This window comes from Dipodomys ordii, unplaced genomic scaffold, assembly GCF_000151885.1.
Source record: "Dipodomys ordii isolate 6190 unplaced genomic scaffold, Dord_2.0 Scaffold113, whole genome shotgun sequence".
Taxonomy (NCBI): Eukaryota; Metazoa; Chordata; class Mammalia; order Rodentia; family Heteromyidae; genus Dipodomys; species Dipodomys ordii.
In genome coordinates this window covers 441,410-449,172 of record NW_012267329.1, presented here as the reverse complement: position 1 = coordinate 449,172, position 7,763 = coordinate 441,410, and the positions used below count along the sequence as shown (strand labels likewise).

The window sequence follows — 7,763 nt, the reverse complement described above, 5'->3', positions numbered from 1 at the left end:
AAGCGCTCTGCTGGTTTAAACAAAGACTTGAAAGCAAAGATTTCTGTAGAGTGTTGGACTGTTAAATTGAGCGACATGGTTAAAACCAACAATGACGTTCATGAATTTTACCCAAACCCAAGTCTGACTTCAGTTTCTTTGATTGGAAATCAGTAACTTTTGTTCAAATTTAATTTGAGACAGTGTTTACCAGATCAGGTCCCAAAAGGTCCTAAACCTCAGGTGAGCAAGTTGATTAACCACAGCACTTAAAGGCAACAGTGAAAGTATATTAAAGTGAGCTAAGGACTAGAATTACTGTTGCCTAGCAAACAGCTCTACATAAGTCAAGGGAGGCATGTGACACCTTCTCCCTTAGCTGGCGAGAGAGCCAGTGGGCACTCAGCGTAATTGTGCCCGTTGTTTCAATTAAAACTTATCAGTTGTAGGAGTTGTGGGCTCCATGGAAGGAGCCTGCTGGCTGGATTCCCCCTGGAGGCCTGTACTTCTGAGGAATGTGGCTCTAATCTGTCCTGCAGAGATATCCACAATGGGTTGTGTGTGTGGTGCCAGCAAGGTGAGGGGCCTGCTATCCGCATTACTGGCAAAGGGCTCCAGTTTCAACCCAACAAGTGAAGATAGCCTAAGAGACCTTGCTTTGTGGAGAAGCTTGTTTGCTTCCAAGATCCTCAGTGGCCAACAGGAACCTGCCCTCCTGACCTAACTTTTTTAGTAACGCGCCTGCTACGTCCTGCCGTGGTATTATACAACACGTGTGTGTTTTCAGATTTTTTTTTTGAAGTAAAGTCAGAATTAAAAGGCTGTTCTGTAAATTGATGTTTTTCAAAAGACCTTACTTGGCATAATTATGGTTTTGCAGTTGTGTCTGGTGCCGAAGACATCTCTGGATTGGGTGTTGAGCATGATTTAGATAAGGAAGGGACCAGAGAAACCCACTGTCCTCAGCCATTCGATTCCTTAAACCCAAAGGTTAATAATAGCTTTCATTTGGAGGCAGAGGTAAAATCCTCATTAGACTGTGACAAATGCTACTTGTCTGAATGGTTTATGCTGGCAATGGGCTGACCCGGTGTTTTTTTTTTTTATTTAAATTATTGTGCTTTTCTTCCCCCCAGGGTGGTAGGGGAGCTGGTTCTGGGACGTTTATTAACTTAGAACGAACACAGAAGTTGGCAGAACAAGACTGCCTGGCAGAAAGGGGCTGTTTTCCTTTTCACTATTATTTGTTTAAACTTTGAGGGGCTGCTGACGTCAGCAAATATACGTGAAACCTGTAAAGCAAACAAGCCACATCACAGGGTGAAGAACTGTGGGATTTTTCTAGTGCTCTGTTTCTAGAACCTTCCCTGTTCTGACCACCTGAGAATATTTCTCTAGTCAACTCTTCAGGCAGCAGAGGCAGCTTTATTTATATAAAGCGATAGCCTAGTCGACTCATTTTTGCTTTCATCCAAATCAATCATATTCCTAAAAGGCCCTCTCTCATGTGAGAAGGTGAAAAGAGAAGGGGGAAGGGGAAGACAATAAGACAATTGATCCTTTGATGAAGGGCTTTTAATGAAGGGCTTTATACCTATGAAATAACGTTTTATAGGTAGCTTTGCTTAAATGTACCTGGATTTCCCCTCGTCCTCTGACCCCAGTAATGAGGGAATATATATCCTAGGGCAGTGATTGCCTACAATATCAGTGCCTAGGAAAAGTAATTTCCAGGCCACATCAATATCTGGGGAAGAACCCTTGAGTTGGAGGAGAGGATGACATGACAGCCTTCATCCTTTTTGGGAAATTGAGGCAAACTATTGAGTTGTCCCATTCCCTGACATTTCACAGACCCAAAGGTCCCGCATAGTATCTCTGTTGGCTTCCTTATATAAAATGTGTATTTTTAATGATTAGAAAAGTTATCTACTGTAATTCTTATGATAAAAATGACAGATATCAAGAAAGAAAAGTTCTAAATCTGGGTGTCGGTGGCTCACGCCTGTAATCCAGCTAACTCAGGAGGCTGAGATCTGAGGATTGCAGTTCAAAGTCAGTTGGGCAGGAAAGTTTGTGAGACTCTTTATCTTCAATCAACCACCAGGAAGCCAAACATGGTGCTGTGGCTTAAAGTGGTAGAGCACTAGCCCCGAACAAAAAGGGCTCAGGAATAGCACCCAAGCCATGAATTCAAGCCCCGTGACCAACAAAAGAAGTCCTTCTAAATCTCTTATCAACAAATGCCTATCGTTACAAAAATTTGACAAATCTCCTTTGGGACTTTTTTGAATTTTGAAGGCTTTATATATTGCTTATGTTTTTAAAAATATAATTTTGAGCTGGGTGCTGCTAGCTCATGCCTGTAATCCTAGTTACGCATGAGGCTGAGGTCTGAGGATCATGATTTAAAGCCAAGCCCAGGCAGAAAAGTCGGTGAGATTCATATCTCCAATAAATTACTCAGAAAAAGTAATGTGGATCATGTTAGAGTGCTAGTCTTGAGCAAAAGAAGTTCAGGGACAGTGCCCAGGCCCCGGGTTTAAGCCCTGGGACTGGCACACATGCACAAAAAAACTCCTGAAAAATGCCAGTTAAGTGCATTAGATACTATGTTTTGTTAAGAAAATACTTTCCATGGCCAAGAACATAGCTTAAGTGGTAGAACATTTGCCTAACAAGTAGGCCCTTGGTTCAAACATGAGTACTGAAAAGTTATATATACATGCATGTTTTCATCAAAATGAATATATTAATGCATGTATTAATACATGGAGAATGCATTTATGGCTTCAGGAAGCTAAGACTGGTGATCACTGTCCTAAATGCTAACAAAGCTGGGTCAACGGATCAGTAAGAGGACTGATAATTTTTCCTCTCATTTTCTTCTCTCAACTCTGCTGAACCTACTAGTAATATCGTCTCCTATCAGAATCTGCCCTTGATCTGAGAGTAGGAGGGGCAAAAAATCCACGTGAGCAGGATTAAGGAGTTAAGTAGGAGAACTAGATTTATAAAAAAAAAGTACATATTATCTTTTTCATCTCAAGATTAATGGAAAAGGTTATTCTTAGAAGGTGACATCATGAAGTATATTTGATTTTGTTTTTCTCCCTATTCAATTTTATCAAAAAGTCCAATCTAAGTAAAATAAACATGTAATCCCAATGGTTTATTAACAGCCTCTAAGAATTTAGACTGTTCTAGGAATTTCTTTCTAGTTATGGCACTGCACTTGAGTTTGTTCGTTGATTCTTAAAAAGGGAAGGTTTGAGCCAGACGGTCTGAAATCCCCAGTGGGTAAATATTTGTCAAATTTGTTTCCCTAAATAGAAAGGAAGGAGGAGGAACTAACTTTTATGGAGTGTTTTCCAAATGGCAGACTCTTTTTTTTTTGCAACAGCAAAAGAGATGGTTTATTGTACACGCGTCACACTCGGTCACAACTATGAACAGAACTAGTCCAGAATGTCACAGGTCCGGGGCACAGGACCATCAGGGGATGCTTGGTTATGAGCAAGGTGTGTCTTTCAGAGACGATCTTGGCGATGGAAGTTTCTAGATCCACTGGGAAATCACAGCGGCATGCAGTCCAACAAACTCAGCGTCCCAGCCTACGGCATTCCTTATTTCCTCCTGCTCCTCTGGCCTCGACGGGTGCACAAGCTGGTTTACTTGGACCTCTGCCTCATCTTTCTTCTTTTGCGCTTCAGCCTGCGCATTCGCTTCTTCTTCCACTTGGCTCTCATGGCGCAGTTGTTCCTAGGAAGATGGCGCTAAGGCCGAGCTCCAAATGGCAGACTCTTGGCCTCAGTTTTTGCACATGAATATGTGATGGAGGTGGAGCTCTAACCTCTGGTTTATGTAGACAATGGAACTAAGCTCACCCAGTGATAGACTGACTTGTTATTCCCAACGCAAACCTGACCTCGCAACCTGTGCCCAAGTTGCCATACACACCAGACTCATACACATTGAATGCTTGTGGCACACCTAGAAAACAGAACCTTCTCAAGTCCCAGAGTCTTTGCAAGGATCTTAGCAAGACTTGTTCAAGAGTTTCCACCAGGGAAGGGAGTGACTGTGTCCAAAATCCCAGAGTTAGTAATTATCTATTTGTGGGGATCTAGCACGAGACAAGAAGAGGAGAAAATCCTATGTAAGTATTTAGGTAGCTATGAGAAGCCAGTCCTTTGCCGATGGGGATGGGGGAATCTCATGAAAAATTAAAACCACATATTATCAGGGAGGTTTTGCTTGAATGCCTTATGAGTGGTAGCTGCAAGGCAGAATCCTTGGCCACCAAGGATAGACAGCTGGTGCAAACCACATTCACATGTGGAAGGTGGTTTCAACCATGGTGGCATTGAGCACTCCCCAGCACATTCAACTGGACTTTCTTTATGGGGAGCTGCTGGGTACAGGAATATCAGGGAAGAGTTAAGGGTGGGGTGATAAGCCATCCAATGCCGCTGGTGTCCATAGAGTGAGCCACACCCACCTTCAGCAGGGCATGTTTGGCCTCATGCCGTGGGGTCCACTGTACATGTGTATACTTGGCATGGCTTGCTTTGAATGCTGCTACCCCAGCCTCTCTGTCCGCTCATCGGCTCCCATGAGAACTTTTCAGACACTTCTAGGATATATAGCTGTCAGGATCACATTCATTCTGAGCAGGATTTATAAAGTTGTTAGTTATCCAGCTCAAGATCCCTCCCTAAGTGCACACCTCTCCCAGGGAAGACCACAAAACAGAGTTGATCCTATGTCTTCATTCAGGTGATACAGTCACCCTCCATTAGTGCAAGGGCCCTCCTCCAGCTTAGCTCATTTGCTTCACATAGCCTGTGTTATTAGCTTTCTATTGCTATGCCAAACCACTGGAGGCAGTCAACTTAAAAAAATGAAAGATTTGTTGGGTGCTGGTGGCTCATGCCTGCAATCCTATTTATTTAGGAAGCTGAGATCTGAGGATCTTGGTTCCAAGGCAGCCTGGGCAGAAAAGTCATGGGACTCTTATCTCCAATTAACTACCAAAAAACTGGAAGTGATGCTGTGGCTCAATTGGTGGAGTGCTTGCTTTGAGCTGAAGAGCTCAGGGATAGCACCCAGGCCCAGAGTTCAAGCCCCATGACAGACCAAAAAAAAAAGATTTATTTTGGTTAACCATTTTGGAAGTTTTAGTCCAGGATGAGGTGTTCCATGCCTCTTTTCTTTCAAGGATTTGTTGTTCTTGCTACTTTGATGATTTTTTTTTAAACAATTTATTTTTATTGTAAAGATGATGTATACAGGGATTACAATTAGATGGATTTTTTCTTATCATAATTTTTGTTTGAGAAATGACTTTCTTGTGTTAATTGAGTTCAAAAATATATTTTTGGTGGTACTGGCATTAGAACTCAAGGCCTTATGTCTCCTAGGGAGGTACTCTACCACTGAGCCACACTTCCAGCCTTTTTGTTTGTTTGTTTGTTTGAAATCTTTTTTACTATTTACTATTTTGTCTGGGTCAGCTTGGGCTGTCATCTTCCTATTTATACCACCCACAGAGCTGGAGTGACAGGTGCTTGCTACTACTCCTAGTTTATTGGTTGAGATGGCTTGTCATTAACTTTTTTCCCTGGCTAGCCTGAATCCTCTTAATCTCTGCCTCCTGAGTAGCTGAAATTATAGCCACCATACCTGCGCCTAATTTTGTAGCACTTTCATGGTTTGCTAGATGGTCATTGGAATCTCTGTGTGGGTTCCTAGTAGTCCTTAGTGACTAGACAGAGTTTCTTAAATGCCTATAAGTCTCCCAGCCTTTACTGAGTGTTGTGTGTGTGTGTGTGTGTGTGTGTGTGCGTGCATGCACTTATGCACATATGCACATGCATGTGTGCTGAGCTATGTCTTCATTCTTCTGGGACTCAATTTACAATGACTTTGGCTCTCACTTTTTACTTGCCCAAGCCTGTAAGTCAGTCAGAGCTGAAAACTTAGCACTGCCTGTGTCCTTCTGGGTAAGCACACATCCCACATCACAATGCAGTTGAGACCAGGCGTGTCAAAGCTCTTCAAAGGCCCTTGTTGATATTTCATCCACCGACTTTCCTTTTTTTATCTTTTTGGACCAGCTTCTTCTTTACACAACTATTATCACTGCTTCCAGCAGTTGTGAGGTTGAAATAATTGCCTGTAATTGTTTTTGACAAATGTCCCTGAGGGGAAAAGGGTCAGGTCAAATAAAAACCAGCAAGACAATTGCCAGACGGTCAAATAATGGTGATTCTCAAAGAATGAGATTCCAACCAGCTCCAAATCCACCTGTCCCCCTTCAGTGGCTTCAGAGCTGCCGGTTTCCACCACGATTGCAGGGTTGTTGATGTTCACTGTGATTGATGGTAGCATTTGATGAATTTCACCATGATTCTGGGGCTTCTGGTTTTTGAGGGTACTGTGGGTCCAGAAGAGGGGGATGGGAACAGGGAAAGTCAAAACACCAAATCTTTACTGAGGTTCTGTATTTTTTTCTTTTGGGTGGAGGAGGAGAGGGCATAGTCATTATGTAGCCCAGGCTGACCTTGAACTCCTGATCCTGCTTCTGTCTCTTTGAGTGCTGGATTTACAGGTAGGCACTACCATATTTGGCTGTCATTTTTCTTCTTACTAAATGTCCTTTTGAGGCCGGGCACCAGTGGCTCACACCTGTAATCCTAGCTACTCAGGAGGCTGATAGCTGAGGATTGTGGTTCAAAGCCAGCCTGAGCAGGAAAGGCGGTGAGACTCTTATCTCCAATAAACCACTAGAAAACCAGAAGTGGCACTATCGCTCAAGTGGTAGAGCACTCGCCTTCAGCTGAAGAGTGCAGGGACAGCACCCAAGCCCAGAGTTCAAGACCTACGACCGACCAAAAAAACAAACAAACACAAACAAAAATGTCCTTTTGATTGTGGAAGCCCTTAGTTAATTGGAAAAATTCTGGAAATTTTGTGCTCTTGTTGCTTCTGTTGGCGAGTGATTCTGTCTACACTTCTAGTGATAGCACTTTACAAGGAGATTCTTTTTGTATGTGTGTCCACTGGAATTTCCTTTAGCTGATTGGATGCTGTGTCTTTAATTCTGCTTTTCTGTTTCTCCAAACTTACCAAGAGCCATACTTAGGTTTCTTTCTCTCTTTTCTTTTTTCTGACCAATCTAGAAACTTAATCTGTTTGCCCTTAAGGAAGACAAAAACCTTAACATGCTACCCTATTTGTGTGATTTCTCTTCATTTCCATGTTGATATCACATACAATTTTAATTCTAGGAAGTGTTAATTAGTTAATAATGATTTTTTTTTTCCAGCGTGTGTTGTTAGGATTACATTTACTGTGTACACGATCTGGAGTGAAATTGATGACTTTATAATGCTGATCATTGCAGTAAAAATAAAATAACTATACAACATGTCACCCCAAATCCAGAGTCTTAAAAGTAACCTTTTCTTCTCAGTCATGCCTCTGAAAGAGTCAGCTAGGCCTTGGGTGATCCAGCCAGGCTCATTGTAACTTGGTTCTAGTTAGGAGAAGGTTGGCTTCACGTGTCTCTCATCATCTTTGGGCCAGAGGCCTAAAACTTTTCCCAAGCCCCTTTGGACCTGTTACAGAGGGGTCAGTCTCATTGGTTCCAGTCACACAGTCTCCCTGATATGGTAAAACAGGAAACATTCATCTCACCTAACAAATGTTCCACCCCAAATTAGTGAATTTGAATTTGATCAAGAATCTGGCTCGACTTTACAACGTTGGTGCGGGGGGGG

General features: G+C 42.5%; 1 long non-coding RNA gene across 1 annotated transcript in view; it reads right to left on the bottom strand.

Annotated features, from left to right (window-relative positions):
- Positions 1-3,583: 3,583 nt before the first annotated feature.
- The window catches only part of LOC105995054, a 12,596-nt gene continuing 8,416 nt past the window's right edge, over positions 3,584-7,763 (bottom strand). Inside the window, exon 2 of the long non-coding RNA XR_001175543.1 lies at positions 3,584-3,780. This is a non-coding gene — a long non-coding RNA (uncharacterized LOC105995054). The remainder of the gene's footprint in view (positions 3,781-7,763) is intronic.